The sequence below is a fragment of the Dipodomys merriami genome, unplaced genomic scaffold (genome assembly GCF_024711535.1).
Source record: "Dipodomys merriami isolate MVZ:Mamm:240054 unplaced genomic scaffold, mDipMer1.0.p SCAF_5, whole genome shotgun sequence".
Lineage (NCBI taxonomy): Eukaryota > Metazoa > Chordata > Mammalia > Rodentia > Heteromyidae > Dipodomys > Dipodomys merriami.
The window spans coordinates 5,683,117-5,703,958 of NW_027206068.1; the positions used below are offsets into that span (position 1 = coordinate 5,683,117).

Below are 20,842 nucleotides of genomic sequence, written 5' to 3' on the forward strand. Positions count from 1 at the left end.
GCAAATATCCTGGAAGTCAGCCATCCTCTTGCCCTTCTGGCAGTCCTCTCAGTGATGCCTGAATAAGAACTGGAGTTCTGTATCTCTTGCCTGGGCCCCTCAATGATGCTTGCCTAGGAGTTGATACCAAAGTAGAACTTTTGCCTAAGCCATGGTGGCAGCCAACGGCCAGTTAGATTCACAAGTCTACCAGACAGATTGGTGGGTGAGATTATTCAGCACCTTTGCCTTTCACCAAAGGTAAAGGACCAAGCTCCAATGTGGAATGTCACTCCATGAGAAAAAAGGCCTTTCATTTTATCTCAAACTATGAGCAAGATTATTTTCCTCCCATTTGCTGTTTGTGTTAAGGTTCCATTTATTTTAATTTACCCTGCACTAGTAATTTGTGAAATGCAGCATAAGTGAATAACTAGAATAAAAATAGGAATGTCTGAAAGCAAAAAGAAAAAAAGCTGACAATTCTAAGGATGCAGAATATTCATAAATTCATATGGAGAACTGGCAAAAATAGAAGCATGAAAACAAAGTTTATCCTGAAATTTTAATGTCTTCATTCAATAAAAGTAATTTTTTTCATTAGATAGAATAAAAATAAACAGAAGAAATTTCAAATTATGAAAGTTATAGAGCTAAAAGTATGTTTATAGGCAATCTATATGCAAAAGTCTGTATATACCTGTAATGCTTTATAACAATTGTTCAGTAAAAACTAAATAAAACTATAATAAAAATGTTGATTGCCTGTGATAGTATACACACACAGATGCACAGACACACACACACATACACACATACATCAATGACCAAAATACCTATTGTTACTAAATATAGCCTTAAAAATGTGTTAGCAGAAAGAAATACATATCTTAACATTTTATGTTTATTTTGTTCATTTAATTCTTTTAATCTTCAAATGGCTGTACACGAGGGGTTAAATTTAATATGCCATTTATGACTATAGTCATCAGTCACTCCTTTCATCATTTTTGTTTCTCCTACCTGCTCCTTCCCCCACCTGACTTATCAAGTTCCCTACCTTCTTTTGTCCGTATGTACAATGAATATTATGGTGATATTCATCTACCATTTTTTTTAACATTCTTCTGTCCCTATTCACTTACATTTTCTTTTAAATTTTGGTGCAGAAGCATTTTTCAAGGTCTTAGTCAAATTTAAAATAATTTCTCCAAGACCAGTATCTCTATTTTTAACTATTATCCAACATAGGAAAGAGGATGCTGAAATTCAAAATTAAGTTTCATACATGTATAGCTATATAAAACAATTTATTCTGTAAAAAAAGCATATTCAAATTTAAATGATCTTCCAAAGAAAGAAATGGGTTATGAATACATGAATTTCCTGGTGAGGGTTTATCTTGGTGATGGAAATTTTTTTGACTTTTTTTTAATTGGGAAATTACCATACAGAGGGGTTACAATTACATGGGTAAGATAGTGAGTACATTTCTTATCTAGCATTGTTGCCTCCTGCTTTGTTTCCCCATACCATCTCTTCCCCTCTCCAGCCCTCCACCCCCCATGGAAAGTTATTTTTAAAGCATGAAGTCAAATTCAGTGTTTATCAACCATTTTTCCTAAACAAGCAACATTAAGATTATCAACTAATCCAATATTTTTGTTATATTATACAACATAACAATCTGTAAAATTTAATTTATTCAGATTCTTAGCTTTTAAAAAATCATATCTTTCATATAATAACATTTCATTCAGCCTTGACAGAATATATTTAATCATTAAATATGCAAATAATATCAGCCAATATCATGCACCAATGTTTAACCTTTAGACCTGTCTCTTATTTTGCAGAAACTCTGAGAGGCTACTTGTAGTTCAAAAAATTGTAGACAAAATAGATTCCAAGTGTATCTCAGCCCTTAATAATTATTTAAAAATTATGTCAGTTTTAATAAGCAAGGGTGACTCATGTCTGTAATCCCAGCTGCTCTGGAGACTGAGGATAGGAGATAAAAATGCAAAGCCAGTGCAATCAGAAAAGTCCATTAGAGTCCATCTCTAGTTAATCAACAAAATACCAGATTGGAGTATGGTTCCAGAAGTTAGGTGCCAGCCTTGAACAAATAGAGCTTGGGGCACTAACTTCAAGCTCTGGAACTGGCATAAAAAAAGAAAAGAAAAGAAAAAAATAAAAATGAGAGAAATTGTCACTTTCTATATTATCAAGTAAAAGAATAATAATATAAGGTGCAGTCAATCCCCTATTTGTTTTGCTCAGTTCATTCTCAAGGTTGAGAAGATAAGACATTCTTGATAAAGAAATTTCTATGTTGATTTATGTTTTTTTTCTTTTTAAGATTATCTTTAAGTAATTGTACAAAGGAGTTGCCATTTAATAAGAAGTTTATGTCCATAATCCTATTGAGCAATGAAAATATTTTCTTGTCATAGGTTATTTGAATACATATCTATAATACTTAAACCTCAAATCAAATTTGGCAGAAATGTAGTACTTTGTGAATTTTGCAACTCTGTTTTTTTAATATTCATCAAAATATTATAATATTCATTAAAGCTGGGGAGAAAAGTTTCCTTCATTTCACTATCGTGTTCAAATAGCACATACCTAAATTGCCATATCAGCAAGATCTGTGATTTCAGAAGGCTTCAGGGCCATCTCAGCCACCCACCTTAACCAAGCAAGTATTTCAGATATAATCTTTCACTCAGAATCCTCAATTCTGCATGCTTAGCAACTATATTATATGAAAAATGCTACATAGAAGAATCTCAGAAGCACCAGTGCTTCTATGAGAAGTATGGAACATCTGCTCAGTTAACTCTTTAATGTAATACGTTTTAAAGTGGAGCTTTAATTTTACAGTTTATTTTGTGCTTTTAACTTCTGCCTATATTTTGATGCTTCATTGTGTTTTTAGATGAGATCTGTCAAAAATTAGCACATTCTGATTTTAGGTTTTTAGCCTCAGTTATGGTTTCAAACAACTCTCAGGCCATGAATGATAACACTTAAAAACGTAGAAAGAAAAGTAAAAGTGTCTACTTTATTATATGAATGTGTCATATAAAGTCAAAATGGATCAGGACTTTAATATAAGACCTGAAAGTTTGAAACTATAATTAGAAAAGAAGAGAAGCAAAGATATCACCATAAACAAGGACTTTCTGAATATGAATCTTATAGCTCAGAGAATAAGGGAGAGATTGACACATGGGATTGTATCGATTAAAAAAGTTTCAGATATATGCTCATTTTGGCAACACATATACTAAAAATTGGAATGATACAGAGAAAATTAGCATGGTCCCTGTGCAGGGATGACATGCAAATTTGTGAAAAGTTTCATATTTTTAATACAGGAATTGTGTGATGTGAGAAAGCTAATCAAAAGAGTAATACAGGAATTGTGTGAGCGGGATGAGAATAGACAAAGATCAATGGAGGCATTTATGGAATCCATAAACAGACATCTGAAGGAATCCAAGGATACCACAAACAGAATGCTGATGGAGCCTGTCAGAAGGAAAGGGAGTCCAATAAAACCATAAGCAATAACTAAAGTATTTGAGAATAAACATGAACAACAACTTAAGGAAGTAACGAACTCTAAACAAGATCTAAACAAAGCTCCAACAAGGAATTTGAAGCCATCAAAGTTGACCAATTAAAAGGAAAGGAAATAAAAAAACAAAGTAGAAAGTCTTAACAGTAGGTTAGATCATGCAAATCAAATCTCTGGGATTGAAGACAGCCTAGATATTATAGAGAAAGAACATACACTATCCAAGACAAATCCAAGAAATATGACACCATCAGAAGACCTAATGTAGAGGAGCATCTAGAGACAGAGGTTAATGGTCTAGGAAATTTATTTAACAGGATCCTAGCAGAGAATTTTCTAAACATGCAAAAAGATAGGCCTATTCAGATACAAGAAGCTGTTAGAGCCCCAAATAGACCAAATCAGAACAGGACATCCCTCCATCACATAATCTGAACAGGATCAATTCAGACCAAGGAAAGGATCCTTAAAGCTGTCAAGGAGAAATGATCAATCAACTATAAGGGGAAAACGATTAGAATAAACTCAGATTTCTCAGCAGAGACAATGAAAGCAAGACAATGAAATGCCCTAAAGACAAACAATTATCAATTATGTACCCAGCAAAACTCCCTTCATAACCAAAGGTCAAATAAAAACCTTCAAAGGCAAAGAAAAACTGAAACAATATATCTCCACCAAACCAGCTCTACAAAAGATACTTAAAAATGTCCTACACATAAAAGAGCAACAAGGGCACAATAAAGGCCAAAAACATGCACCCAAACAGAGTATCCAAAAGTCCATAGGAAGAACCCAGTTGTGACAGCCCCCCAGGAAGGTAGATAACATGGCAGGAACTACCAACCACCTCTCAGACCTAACTCTAGTATTAATGGACTTAACTCTCCAATTAAGCAACATAGACTGTCTAGTTGGATTAAAAAGCAAAATCCTTCTCTCTGCTGCCTTAAGAGTCACCTTGCCCATAAAAACAAACACATTCTGAAAGTGAAAGGCTGGAACAAAATCGACCAAGCAAACAGCCCCATAAACAGATGGGAGTTTCAATCCCAATATCAGATAAAATAGGCATCAAATTAAAATTAGTGAGAAGAGATAAAGAAGGTTGCTACATACTAATTAAGGGATCTCTCCTTCAGGAGTATATTGCAATTCTAAATATCTGTTCACCAAACAACAGAGCAACCACATTTATCCAAGAAACACTACTTTCCCTCAAATCTCACATAGATCCAAAGACATTAATTGTTGAAGACTTTAACACACCACTATCCCCACTAGATAGATCAACCCACCAAAAACTCAACAGAGAAACCGCAGATCTAAACACCTGCATAGATCCCCTACATTTAACAGATATCTACTGAATATTTCACCCAGCAGCACCAGAATACACATTCTTCTCAGCAGCATATGGAACATTTTCCAAATAGACATTTTAGGTCACAAACAAACTTGTCCAAATTCATCAACATTGAAGTTATTCCCTGCAATCTCTCAGACTACAAGGGAATAAAATTAGAACTCAACACCAAAAGCACCAAAGAAAGTCCTCTAATACACGGAGGCTGAACAACACAAGGTTGAACCACCAGTGGGTCATGGAAGAGATTAGAAACAAAATTCAAATGTTCATGATATTCAAAAAAAATGAACACACAAATTACCAGCTCCTCTGGGACACAGCAAAGGCAGTACTCAGAGGCAAGTTTATAGATCTGAGTTCCTATATCAACATATTGGAGAGATCTGAAATGAACAATTTAATGAGACATCTGAAACTCTTTGAAAAAGAGCAGCAAGCTAAATCCCAATCCATTAGATGGAAAGAAATAATTAAAATTAAATCAGAATTAAATGAATTAGAATCCAAAAATCATAGAAAGAATCAACAAAACAAAGAGTTGGTTCTTTGAAAAAATTAACAACATTGACAGACCCTTAGCAAATCTTACGGAAAAAGAAGAGAACACACCCAAATAAACTCAGAGATGAGAATGGAAACATCACCACAGAAACAACTAAGATTCAGAACAGAATAAGGGAATACTTCTCAAACCTTTATGCTAATAAGTTTGAGAATCTGGAAGAAATGGATGATTCCCTAGCAAATATCCACATGCCGAATCTAAACCACGATGAACTAAACAAATAAGAGATTTTCCATCTAAGAAAAGCCCAGGACCAGATGGATTTACAGCAGAATTCTACAAGGCCTTCAAAGCAGAACTCGAACCAATACTCCTCCATCTCTTCAATGAAATTGAAAGAGAAAGTTCACTACCGACCTCTTCCTATGAAGCTATTGTAGCCCTTATCTCAAATATAGGCAGGGACTCATCAAAGAAATAGAACTATACACCCATTTCTTTGATGAACATCAATGCAAAACTTTTGAACAAAATTTTGGTCTATTGACTTCATCAGCTCATCCAAAAAATCATACACCACAATCAAACAGGATTCATTTCAGGGATGCAAAGCTGGCTTAATATATGCAAATTAATTAATATACTTCATCACATCAACAAGAGCAAGTATAAGAACCACATGGCTATCTCAATAGATGCAGAAAAAGCATTTGACAAGATTCAACTCCCCTTTATGATGAAGGCTCTAGAAAAGCTAAGAATCCATGGAACATTCCTCAATACAATACAGGCTGTATATGACAAACCTATAGCCAGCATTATACTTAATGGGGAAAAACTAAAGCCATTTCCTCTAAACTCAGGAACAAGAAAAGGATGTCCACTCTCTCCACTTCTCTTCAATTTAGTATTAGAATGCCTAACTACAGCAATAAGACAAGATGCAAACATAAAAAAGATACAAATAGGGAAAAATGAAGTGAAACTCTCCCTCCTTGCAGGTGACATGATCTTGTATTTAAAGAATCCCACAGACTTCACTCCCAAATTACTTGAGCTGATTTGAAACTGGCAAAGTAGCAGGGTATACAATTAATCCTCAAAAATCAATGGCTTTTTTGTATGTCAACAATGAGAAGAGCATGGCTGAAATCAGGAAAGCAACTCCTTTTGTAATAGCCCCACTAAAGAAGTGAAGGAACTCTAAAAACCTGAAAAAGGAAATTAAAGCAAAACTTAAGAAGTTGAAAAACCGCCCATGCTCCTGGATCTGAAAGATCAACATCATGAAAAAGGCAATACTTCCCAAGGCTATATACAAATTCAAAGTGATACCTATCTATTCCAACTTCATTCTTCAATGAAACAGAAGCAACTCAAAAATTCATATGGAAAAAAAGACCCCAATAGCAAAAAACGATCCTTAACAGAAAGAACAGTGCTGAAGGAATATAGATACCAAACTTCAAAATGTACTACAAAGCCATAGTAATCAAAACAGCTTGGTACCAGCAGAAGAACAGACCTGAGGACCAATGGAATAGAACTGAAGACACAGAAATGAACCCACAGACCTATAGACAAAAAGTCTTCAATAAAGGAGCTAAAAAAATAGAATGGAAGAAAGACAGCCTCTTAAGTAAATGGTGCTGGCAAAATTAGTTAATCACCTGTAGAAAACTAAAGCTAGATTCTTATATATCACCCTGCACCAGAATCAACTCCAAATGGATCAAAGACCTCAAAGCCAAAGCAGACACCTGAAAACATTACAGTATGGAATAGGAGAAACCCTAGGTCTCCTTGGCACAGGCTGAAATTTTCTTAATAGAGACCCAGAAACACAACAAATCAAAGAAAGGTTGGACAAATTGGACTGCATGAAGCTGCAGAGCTTCTGCATGGCAAATGACATAGCTAGCAAGATCAATAGAAAGCCCACAGTTTAGGAGAAGATCTTCACTAGCCATACAATGTACAAGGAAAGGTCTCATGTCTAAAATATACTTATAACTCAAAAAATAAAATCCCTCAACAACAAACCCTCAAAGAAACAACTGCCCAATAAATAAGTGGGCTAAAGACAAAAAAGAAACTTCTCTGAAGAGGAAATAAGAATGGCCAATAGACACATGAAGAAATGCTCAACATCCCTAGCCATAAAAGAAATGCAACTCAAAATAACATTGAGATACCACCTTACCCCAGTTAGAATGGCTATAATCAAGAAGTCTAACAACAACAGATGCTGGAGGGGATGTGGACAGAAGGGAATCCTACTGCATTGTTGGTGGGAGTGTAAACTTGTTCAACCACTTTGGAAAGTAGTATGGAGGTTCCTCAAAAGACTCCACATAGAGCTCCCCTATGACCCAGCAATCCCACTTTTGGGTATTTACCAAAATGATCACAAACAAGGTCATACTAAAGCTACCAGCACAGCTATGTTTATTGCAGCATTATTTACCATAGCTAAGATATGGAACCAACCCAGATGCCCCTCAGTTGATGAATGGACCAAGAAAATGTGGTATATATACACAATGGAATTCTATGCCTCCATCAGAAAGAATGACACTGCCCTCAAGGAAACATAGGTCCCATGGTTTCCCTTATTTGCAATAACTAGTATAAGTCTGGGATGGGCAGAAAAGGTCAAAAGCTATGTACATATGAAAGCTATGTACATATGACCAGTTAACATAATGTTAACTGAAATGAACCCCAAGATAGAGACAAAGTGGTTTTTTCTTTCTTGCTATTGTTTCTTACGTATTTATAATGTACCATATGATATTTTTTTGTTGCTTTGTATTTTCCTCCCCCATGGTGGAATCCCTGTTTTCACTGTATTTGATGTGGGTATAGTGTGGAGAGTGGAAAGGAAAAAACAAAATGTTTAGATAGGGATACGGGTTGACCCATTTTAACAATGAGATGTACAAGACACTATGTTGAAAAACGAACTTTACAATTTAGGGGGCAGGGTTAGTTGTGGAGTTGGGAGGGAAGGGAGGGTAAGGAAAAAACAAAGGAGGAGACAACAATTATTGATAGGAAATGTACTCATTACCTTGCTCATGTAACTGTAACCCCTCTGTACAGTATTTTCACAATAAAAACTTATTTAAAAACTTTCAGATACAACAAAAAAAATTTCAGACTGATAGTTGGCAGATTTCATGCAACAGGAGATTAATATCTAGAATATACAAAATAGTAAAAAAAAAAAAAGCACAAGTAAACAGTAAGAAAAATAAATCAACCAATGGAAATGAGTATTTTTTACTTAAACTCAAATAGCTAATAGTTCCATGAAACTGATATTCCTAGCAATCAAAAAATGCAAATCAAAATGGTTTTGAGACTCCATCTCACCTCAGTCATAATACTTAGCATCAAAGGAGTAAGAGCAAATGTTTGTGAGTATGAATGACAACCATGCCACCAGGGTGGGAATATTTGTCGGTGTATACTCTACAGAAATCAGTATAGAGGTAGCTCAAAAATTAAAAATAGTACTTCTGTGTGATCTAGTCATACCATTGTCATCTATGCCACCCTAAAGAGTCATGTTTATCATATCACCAATCACAATAATCAAATTGTGAAATCAGCCTAGATTCTTATCAGTAAATGAAGATCCAACGAATATGTGATATACTTAATAATGGAGTGTCATTTCTTTACTAAAAAGAACAAAATTATATCGTTTGCTGAAATATTGTATGCAATTGGGTATCATGATGTTAAGCCAGTTCCCCAGGAACAAAAATGTTTTAGCTCACTGTGGAAGCTAGAGGAAAATTTAACAAGCAAGCAAAAACAGAAGCAAGGAAAACAAAAGTAAAAGTGAAAAGTCTCTCTAGTGGAGTAAATGTGATCAAGGTATACAGTTTTGATTTCAGTATTCTGTGAGATATATATATATATATATATATGAGAGAGAGAGAGAGAGAGAGAGAGAGAGAGAGAGAGAGAGAGAGAGAGAGAGAGAGAGAGAGAGAGAGAGAGAGAGAATATATATAGATTTGGGGAAGGGAAAGGAAACAACAAAATGAGACAAAGAACAGAGGGTGAACCAATGCAACAGCAATACTCATAAGGCACTATGTTGAAAATGAACTTTACAACTTGGTGGGGTGAGAGTTGGGAGGAGGAGGGAAAGAGGGAGAGAGGAGGGAGAGAGGGAGAGTTGGGAGGAGGAGGGTGAAAAATGAGGGCAGGGGTAAAAATGTTCAACAAGAAATGTACTCATTAAGTTTGTAACTGTAACCTGTCTATACATCACCTTTACAATAAAATTAAATTTAAAAAGAAAAGAATGCAAGAAAATACCATGGTGAAACACTTTTTACAATGTAACTTATGCCAATAAAATGCATTCATGCCAAAATGCCTTTTCAGAATAAACAACAGTGAATGAAGGGACTGTCATTGATTGACTGTGACAAATGGAGTGATTACCCTCAAATCTGGGATATTTTATACACATTTGCTTTTTGAAGACCATCAGAATATTCAGAGGTCAGCAAATTATCTGATAACTAACTGATAGTCAATATGGCTAACTGATGAGAGATGAACCCTATTCAAAAAAGCAGCAAAGCAAATAGGAGCCTTCAAGAATGGAGAATGTTGATTGGGTGACATGCATTAAGACACACTGTATTCTTAAATTCCTTTATTGAATGGCAACTCTTTTGTACAACTACTTAAAGACAATAAAAATATTTTTAAAGAGTCATGGCAGAAAAAAAGTGCAACCAATGTATAAAATTGTAGTGGCTCAGATATCTTCTGAGAGGAGAACAGAAGGGGAGTAATATTGCATGACTACTTAAATGAGTTGTGTCAACTACATATGTTTATAGAAACACAAGAACAGTAATGGTAACTAGGGAGCTGAGGAGGAGAGTATGTAGAGGAATGTTGCTTAACAGGAACAGAGTTTCTGTTTGGGATTGTGAAGAGTTCTGGAAATGGTGGTCACAGATGGATACTTAGCATACTAAGTGTACTTAATGTCAGTACTTAGTACATTTGAGAGGTTTATAATGGTATATTATATGATATTATGTATTTTTATTTTTTCTGTTTTTATTATTTTATTCTTCTCTGACTTTGACTGTTTTGTCTCCTACTTGCAAGGTCCTTTCTGACTCTTGGAGCCCACTTTATATAATCCAGAAAAATAAAAGCCACATTTTAATCACAGCTACAAGGATCTTTTTGTCCTAGAAGTTGACAGTAGATTTTAGCCATTGAGAGTTAGATACTTTAAGGTGAAAGGGACATTATTTTGCCTACTTATATAAAGTTATTAACAAAATACTCATTGTTTAGATTTCTTTAGTTTCCTACAGGTCTTTTCTGTGTTTCAAGATCCTATCCATGACTTCATAACACGCCAAGTTGTTGTGTTTTTCTCAGTTTTTTGTAAGACAACTGCTCAGACTCAATGAAAGAGTTTAATTTTTTCCTTTTTTTTAAACTTTCCTTACAGTTCTCTACTGTGTTATTTCTCTTCTCCATTCACTCCACTATATCTTATCCTGTTTCGTTCTCTTGTTTCTATTTCTCTTGCTTTGCCTCTTTATTATTCATGCCTTTTTTTAAAACCAGTTCTTTAACATTCTATTGAAAATGTCAGGATATTTTCAGAAATTCCTTTTTTCACCCTGTAGCAGGTGTTTTTGGACTAGTGCTCTTCCTCTGAGTCAACAGGAGATGTGTACTTGTCTTTGTGTTCAGGGAAACTTTCAAATACACTGCAAACTATCTGTACTTGATGTTTGCCAACACCTGGGCTTGTGGAAATCATCCCTCCCTAATGTGTGTCTAGGATGTGGAAGGGAGCTCAGGGACCAGAGATGAGGGTCTGTGAAAACTAAGGAAGATGTCTCATTTTGACTTCTTTTCTGAAATGAGGGTTGGATGTGTTTCTTGCTACCCACCCATGTGCTGTATGCTTACACCAAGTTCCCTAGTTTCTTGTCTATTATGTATATTTTATAATAAAGTATTTAGAAAATTAATGGAAGAAATACAGATAGGATTTCTGTTAAAGCAAAACAAAACAAAAAAAGGAAAGAAAACAAAATTCCAGTAAGTCATTACTGACAATGGCCCTGTGGATTCCATCTGGCAGGATTTGGTGAGTTTGAACATCATAACCAGCATGGTGTAAATTCATATCCAGTTAAAGGGATTTTAATCTAGACCGGGTGCTTGGTGGCTCACGCCTGTACTCCTAGCCACTGAGGAGGCTGAGATCTGAGGATAGCTGTTCAAAGCCAACTCGGGCAGGAAAGACTGTGAGACTCTTCAATAAACCACGCAGAATAACAGAAGTGGTGCTGTGGCTCAAGTGGAAGAGCACTAGCCTTGAGCTGAAGAGGTGAGGGATAGTGCCCAGGCCCAGAGTTCAAGCCCCACAACCAACAATTTTAAAAAAAGGAATTTTAATCTAAAAAAGAAAGTATTAGAAGGACAAGAATTTTATCATTTAACATAATCCATACAATCTTTTCTCTTTTTTTCCAGTTGTGGGGCTTGAACTCTGGGCCTGGGTGCTATCCCTCTGGCCTTCAGCTCAAGGCTAGTAGTGCTCTACTAGTTGAGCCACAGCACCACTTCCGGTTTTCTGGTGGTTTATTGGAGGTAAGAATCTCACAGACTTTCCTGCTTGGGCTGGCTTTGAACAGCAATCCTCAGATCTCAGGCTCCCGAGTATCTAGGATTATAGGCACCAGGCTTAATTCATACAATCTTATAATAATTGGCTGAAGATCCAAGATTTACTTGCCTTTGCCCTATTTGGGATTGTACTGCTGCTTGGTGATATGATTGTACGTTTGTACTAAGGAAAACTGGAGACTTAGAGCATCAGATAAAGGAAAAATGGGGCACTCTAGTCCAAATATAAAATGCTGGAGGCCCAAAAATGTGGTTGAGGGTGCTATGGTCATGGTTAAGCTGCAGAATTTAACAATGGAAAATGTTTGCTTCTCTATTTCCCCATATCATTTCTTGCATTAGTATTCCTGAACTCTGCCGTATCATTCTGTCAGCACGCATGTCAGTCTCTTTGGAATCAGCTGTTCTGCAGAAAAACTAAACAACATGGAATCTGAGGTGGAAAGAACGAATCACTTCTCTGATGAAAAATACACTTTGATGAAGAGAACTGTTTTCCATAGATTCCGTTTGTATCCGATTTTGGTGTCTGGGTCTTAGGCCAATGATTCACTGATAATGGCAGTCGGATCCTTTTGATGGAATACCCCTCCTCTGAGTGACTGCTTTAGCCACTTGAATCAATATGGATAGAAGAAATAAGAGAGGCTAAGGGTGACTGAATATCATAGGAGACTTAACTATTTTTTTTCACTTCACTCTAGATCAAGCCAAACACAATTTGCATTTGTGCACAAGCATCTCCAGTTCATTTTTACAACTTTTTCACAAGGGTATTTTACACACCTGCATGGTCTTAGAGGCCAATGTTATTGTCTTGAAGACTGACTGCTAAGCATAAATTGGTTCATTTCACTGATTTGGAGTTATAATGTCATCGTGGGAGGAAGAAAAGTAGGATCATATAACGACTGTTACTAGGTGAGTAGAACTTGGAGAATAAATTACGTGAAGACTCAATATCCAAGCTAATCAGGGAAATCTGGTGAATCAAGGAACAAAAACATCTGGGGAAATCTTCTAAACTGCATGAAATGATTATCTCATTGATTCACTTCTAAACAAGAATCTTAGACTTGTTTGGGTTTGGGCAAAAGCCTATCACCATAATGAAGCAAGCCATAAGAACTACTACCAGATCCTATTCATAGTCTAGAAAGAAATATTCCTTTGCATTGAGCTCTGAGCAGCTTAAAATGTCTAACCAAGATGGGTGCAGACTGGAGTCAGCCTTGGACACTACTTGAAAAAGAAATAATTGCTAGCTTGTTTCTTGGTATAAGAGTACTATATCTACTATAGAAAAATATTAGAGAATTCTGATGCCAGAAGTGTCTGTCAGGGTAAAGAAACATTTGCATAGAGAAGAAGGAGCTCAATGGAGCTCACTGATAAGAGGGAATAATTTAGTCAAAGTTCCAAGCAGAAGAAGTGATGTGGAGAGACTATCTCATTTATGAACAATGGGCTTATTGTTTGTACAGGCAATAATGTATCTAATGACCCCCTGAATCTAACTGTAAGCTTGTAGGAAGCTATAACTTTTTCAAGCTGAGACAATACAGCAAGCTTGTTTCAAACAAGAGTTTTTCTGCTCTAAGGATTGTCTTGTACTTCAAAATCTGCCAGCTGAGAAACTCTGTGCACAGTTTAAAGTTCTGAATGACTGCACAATGCCTGGAGCTAAGAACTGTGAAGTTGGTGACACAGGAGAAGGAGTGCTTACAAAACCAGAAAGAGCTTACTTATTTGATAAGCCAGACAGTAGCCTGAACACTTGTCATTGCGACCAAGGTACTAGAATATTGTCTGATACAATACTCTCAAGAATAAATGCACATTATGCAGATACCAGCTCAGAAGAAAGTTGGCATATGAAATCAGATACTTTCTTCATTTTTCAAATCTTATGAGTAGGATCATTATAGGGTGTGTACTAAAAGAGATGTAACAAATGGTTCCATCCATTTATGTATGCTGAAACAACAAATGTACAAAGAAATTGAACTTATTGTCAACAGAAAATAAATTATTTGAGAATTAAGTCAGCTAGAATTCCCCAGAAGAAACAGACTGTGAATATGTAGTAAGAGATTTCAATTGAATATAGAGATAGATGTGTGTGTGCTTTTACATGCATGTGCATACATGTTTGTGCACAGAGCATGGTTGCTACTGAAGTTGCTTGACTGTATTTGACAAACTTAATCTATCCTTTGCTTATCTTGCATCAGAAACAGAATCAACTCTAGAAAATATGAAGAAAAGTGCACGTAGTAATTAATATTCAATCAATTAGATCTTCCAGCATACAATCCCATTCATCAAAGTAAGTACTTCAATGCTGCTAATATGAAAAATGATATAATGGACATGTTGCATTATTTATCACCTTTAGAGGATCTTAAGGAAATTGGAGTGGGAAATTAAAGCAGGTTGTGAGGGAAGTTTGAGGTTCTTGCTAAGTTGACTAATCAGGTCTGTTCTCAAACTGAAGAGTTCTTGGTATATTATCTTTGCATTTCACAGAAGTTTCCTTTCTTTTGTCTCATCTACTCTTATTTCTGTGCTGTTACATACGCCAGTGCAGGGCATTATAAGAGATAAAACATGGTGTCTAAACCATGATGTTATCCAATCCTACTGAATGCAGAAAAATAAATTTTCATTTATCCTAAACCTGTTCAGTCATGTGATTAAAATATTGATTACAATTATTTCTTTCCAAATAAAATGGCATCTGCCTAGGAATGGACTAGAGTACAAGTGTAGGCACAACAATAGTACCTTTGTTGTGCAAGCAGTATTGTCAACTGTGAACCTATTCTACCTTTTGAATTTTCAAAATAAAATTCAAATTAAATTTAATGAAGTTAGAAAAAGTAAACTTTGCTGTTTATACAGATGATATTTGATAAATATAGAAAGTCTTTAAAATCTAAAAAGAATACTAGAATTTTAAAGAGGGTTTCTGACCAACTAACTATAAGATACTATTTCTTTTTACTTTTTTATTATTTATCCATTTATTATTTGTGTGCCTGTACTGGGGCTAGAACTCAAGGTCTATAGTCTTCCTTGGTTTATTCGCTCTCAGCTGTCTGGTCTGTCAATTTAGCTATGCCTCCAGTTCTATTTTTTGCTGTTTAATCAATGATCAAAGCGTCTCATGAATTTGTCTGCCAATTTGTCTGAGGATTGTGCCACAATCCTCAGATCTCAGCTTCTTTAATAGCTAGGATTATAGATGTGAACTATTAGATCCCAGAAACAACTAAAACTAATCTTTATAGATCAGTAACAAAGAATTAGGTAATATGAGAGAACACTTGGAAAGGCATTTGATATTGCTATACAAAATGTTGACTAGAATAAATCTAAATAATAAAGGGAGATATTCTATGGAGATATTTATGTTTAAACATATTAACATAGAAGGTATATAACCATTCTAAATAGGAAAACTAATGAACATGAAGTAGATGTGTTTAGGTTGAGACTAAGATTCAATACAAAATGGCAATGTTTCTTGAGCAAAATATAATGAGATGTTTACAAAATGTAAACCAAAATCAAAGATCAAAAACCCTGAAGGAGCCGGGCACTGGTGGCTCACGCCTGTAATCCTAGCTACTCAGGAGGCTGAGATCTGAGTATCGCGGTTCAAAGCCATCCCGGGCCGGAAAGACCGTGAGACTCCTATCTCCAATAAACCACCAGAAAACCGGAAGTGGCGCTGTAGCTCAAGTGGTAGAGCGCTCGCCTTGAGCTGAAGAGCTGAGGGACAGCGCCCAGGCCCAGAGTTCAAGTCCCACGAATGACAAAAAACAACAACAACAACAACAACAACAAAAAACCCTAAAGGACAAGAAGATTAAGGAAAACTAGGAGGAAAACAGGAGCAAGTGAGGGGACACTGATAACGACTACTATAGTGAGTATGTCTGGAAAGAGGTGAGCTTTACATGTGTAAAGATTCATTATAAATCCACGGTAATTTCAGTATTTAAAATCAATACAGGTGTAGATAAACTGGCAAGTGGAATTGGTGGCAGATCCTTGAAGATAAGCAAATGTGAAACATGATAGAATTCATTCTAAAATCACTGATATGTGGATCTTAAAACATGTCCATAAATTCTTTGATAGTTTTCTTTTTAAAAAGTGGAATGTATTTTTCCTCCCATTAAATGTGACTTCCTTCTAACAGGTCATAGCTATTATACGTCTTATAAAGACACTGAAACTTCCCCTTCTCTATTGGAAGATATAGAAGTGGCTTCCATGTCATAAGAACACTCAAGTAGCTCCCTAGAGAGATTCTTGTGATGAAGAACTGAGGTTTCCTGCCAATTTCCTTTCCCATAATACCAAGTTACATAATATCAAGTTACATAAGTCAGATATTTGAGTACCTTTGTTTTGAACATTTTCTCCAAGGTTTTTTCCTCCCAACCTCCCTCCTCTCCAAGTTGTATAGTTCATTTTTAACATGGTGTCTAGTGAGTATCACTGCTGATTTAATTCACTGTTATTCCCACCATTTCTGTGCTTCCCCTTCCCCTTCCCAAAATCAGATAAACTTACATACATGACAAAATGTATAGAAATAAAAAACAGTGACAAATAGGAAGAAACAGAAAAATAACTAAGAAAAAACAGTGACAAAAAGGAAGAAATAGAAGAATAACAAAGAAAAAACAGTGACAAAAAGGAAAAAACAGAAGAATAACAAAGAATCACAAACAGTATAATCAAGAACCTCTTGTTTTCATTTCTTGGTGTTCATTTTGATAAGCATCATTTTATATGATCATATACATATAGCTATTGAGCCCTTGTGGTCCTCTCCTAAGAATATTCTCTTTTGGTCTCACTGGGTGAATGTTTAGAGTTCTGTTTAATTTATCATGTCCAAATGTATTTTTTGTCTTTCACTATCCATTGGGTTTATTTGTACATGTATAGGCACATTCTAATAATTACAAATGAGGGAAACCGTGCAACCTATATTTCTCTGGGTCTGGATTATTTCACTCAATACATTTTTCCCAAGATTTTCCATTTCCTTACAAAGTGGGCAATGCCATGCTTTCTGATGGAAGCATAGAATTCCATTGTGTATGTATACCACATTTTCTTGATCCGTTCGTCCACTAAGGGTCATTTGGGTTGATTCCATATCTTACCTCAGCAACTATTTAACTGCTACCTCATGAGAGATATCCTGAGTTTGAAGCAGCTACTCCTGATTTCACTGAGATAAACATTTTGTTTTTCTAAGACAGTAGAATCTGGGGTCATTTTTGTATAGTAATAAATAATATAGGAAAAGGGATTGACTAGTTAATCAATATTCTTGGGACAGTATCACATCCTGTAGAAAACTCAAGTTTGATGCTGAATAAATAGCCAATGAAAACAGCAAGACTATATATTAGTTTCAAATACATAAAATACTATTAGAAGTTAGGCCTGAATCAGTCAGAGACAAAATTTAGCAACTTAAGTACTTACTTAAGGCTTCAACACATTACAATTTATTAGCATTTTCTAAAATGCAGTATAGAAAAGACAAAATATGTAAGTGGTGAACTAGAAGATGCTTTTAATTCTACTTGAATATATAAGTAATTTTGAAAAAAGAAAGAAAATGAGCATATCACTAAAAATAATGGGAAAGTAATTTTAAAAGTATTATAAATAATGGAGAAACTGAATTTATTTTTTTTATTTTTTTATTGCAAAGGTAATGTACAGTTACATAAGGAAATGAGTACAATTCTTGTTGAACATTATTAACCCCTCCCTCATTTTCTCCTGTTTCCCTCCCCCCAATTCTCCTCCCAACAAAATTGTAAGGTTTATTACCAACATAGTGTCTAGTTAGTATCACTGTTGAATTGGTTTATCCTTTGTCCCATCATGTCTGTGATTCCCCAAATCAGATGAATTTATAAAAAAAAAACCAAAGGGTATTGAAATAAAAAATAATGACAACAGAGGTCAAACCAAAGAGGGGGAAAAACAAAAGAAAAAATAACTGCATATAGTACACCAAAAAATAAATGAATTTCACCTGCAAAACACGGATCTCAAAATTTATCCATTACACTAAATTTAAGTATTGTAATGAAAACTAAAACAAGATAGTATTTTTTACTATCAAGAGTCCAGGAAGTAAGTTGAGATATTATACAATATTATTAAGGAATATGAGAAAATTAAATGTCTTATTACATTTCTGAGAAGGGTGAAATATACAAAGTTTTGGAAATGCTTTGTTAGTATTTTGTGAGGATGAAGGCATTATGCCAATCATTGTGAATGGCCACTCCATTCTTCCATTCTCTCCGGCTTAAATCTTGAATCATCTGTAACTCTTGTGTTTCCTGTCACACCCCAAATCTGACCAAGACTTCACTACCTGACCTTTTCTTTATTACCCAATTCATTTCACTCTCAACTTTTGGCTAAACATTCCCTCTGTCCCCTGGATAACAGTTCCCTTCCTCAGCCATTTTGTAGATGCTTACCATAGCAATAGTAGTGATGCTCTTAATATATGCTCTTGTAGTGATGCTCTTAATATACGCTCTTGTGTTCAGTTATCTAACCCAAGGTCTGCTTAATTTAGTGTAAACACCCTATTTCCAACTCCTTTCACACTGAACCCCCAGATCGCACACGATCTCTTTCTTTGTTTCTCCTTCATACCACTTCCTAGTAGACAAATTCCTACCTTCTGTTCTACTCCTTCGCTGGCCTTCATTCCATGACCTCTAGGAAAACACACTCTCTTGCATGTTTGATCATTTACTACAATGGATACCATCTGTAAGTGCTTAGAATTTTCAAAACTTTGGTCCCCAATTCTTTAGTCCTTATGTGGGTGTATGTATCTTTGTCTTCTTAGCATCATCAAATACATTCTATCCGTTCTAATCTCTAGGTCTGCCTATAAATATCTGATCATCTCTTTTCTTCCCCTTACTGCATAGAAGTTCATATTTACTGCCATGTAATAGCCACTTTGAAGGTGTAGGTAGTGAGACATGTATATCAACAATAAATGTATAACTGTGCACATTCCAGGACAGGACACTTCGTTACTTCAGGTCTTACAAAGAAAGAGATGTCAGTGTGGGGAATGTTCCCAATTAATTAGTACAGGTCCCATCACATTGCATATCACATGCAACATAAAGAATGCAAAACATAACCAATAAATGAATCTTAATTTAGAGGCAGGGTGCTGGAACAAGGGGTTTGAATATGGGATTTGACATTATGACATTGGTAAGCTCTTTTGCATTAGGCACATTAACTATCAATTATAACATTTGACTTACCAGCCTCTCAGGGTTGAGAACAAACTAGACAACTATGGTCTAGATTTGATGCTAGACATTTAATACATTGAATCACATTATTTTAATTTCCACCAAGGCCTTGTGAACATCACCACTTAAAGTCAGAGAAGTGAACTCATTATTTCAAGGCCACCCTTGAAATGCATTGTTTGATAGAGTTAATGCTTTTTCTGTTATAATCTGCATTGTCATCAGTAAAGGATTCAGAAAGATTCGTTCCATTAAATGAAATTTTGAGGGCATTATTGTATATCCTAGGTAGGATATAAAAGCCACATGCTAACTAAATTTAGTCTTGCTTCTTTGAACAAGAGGACTTTCCTCTAAACTGAAAGTCTTTACCACTGTTGTGGCTTCTGCTGCTTACCTGACTCTGGTATGCTTACTCTTGAAAAATTGACCTTTCAAAGTCAAGTCCTCAATAAATGATGTCTCCTGTAAGGGCAATTGGACAGCAGCTTTCCACTGTGTCGCAAGATCAGACATTGGTAAGCAGGTTGTAGGAGTAAATGAAGCAGAATGTCTATACACATTTGGAGTTTATTGTACAGGTGGAGAAGAGAAGTAAATAAATGCACAGGAAGTGTATTATATAAATGATACAACAACTTCATAGAGCCACATCTATGTTTAAGAAAATAAAACAAGCATACTCACAAGGTGATGCACACTTTAGAAGGTGCTCAAAGGATAATGGTCCAGGAGATGTCTTTAGATGTGAAACCTTATAGAGAGAGTCCTGGATGAGGACTAATTGCAGGTATGTGATGCTGAAGTGACTGGAGCCACTGGAGTATTGTAAGATGAAATGGAACAGTGATCTCCACACATCTGCATTAGTTGAGAAATGGAAGAGGCCTGCAACAGTATACTTGTTTTCTATATTTTTATCTTTGTAATATTTTCAAATATTTTAATATTTGTGTCAATATTGTGACTTGGACTCAGGGCCTGAGTACCTTCAACTTAGCATTTTTGCTTTAGGCTGGAACACTTTTATCAGTTGAGCCATAGCTCCACTAATTAAGGTGAAGATTAATTGGAGTTAAGAGTCTCATGGACTTTCTTATTCAGGCTGACTTTGTCCTGCCATCTTCAGTACTCATCCTCCCAAGTATCTAGGGCTGCAGGCATAAGCTAATGATGCCTGGTTTGTTTTTCTCATTTTTAAAGACTATTTTGTAGATCAGTTGTAGGTTCACAGCAAAACTGAGAAAGTACAGCACTTTCCCTTATCAACCCTGTCCTCAAATATATATAATCTGCTCCATAATCAACATGCCCCACCATATTCATAACATAGGTAGTAGACTACATATTGAGCCATT

The 20,842-nt window shown here is 35.5% G+C and overlaps 1 non-coding gene across 1 annotated transcript; it reads left to right on the top strand.

Moving 5' to 3' along the window:
* Nucleotides 1-3,250: 3,250 nt before the first annotated feature.
* LOC138810313 (U6 spliceosomal RNA) lies at nt 3,251-3,358 on the top strand. The gene has a single exon (XR_011367108.1). It is a non-coding gene; the product is annotated as a U6 spliceosomal RNA (small nuclear RNA).
* Nucleotides 3,359-20,842: the final 17,484 nt, after the last annotated feature.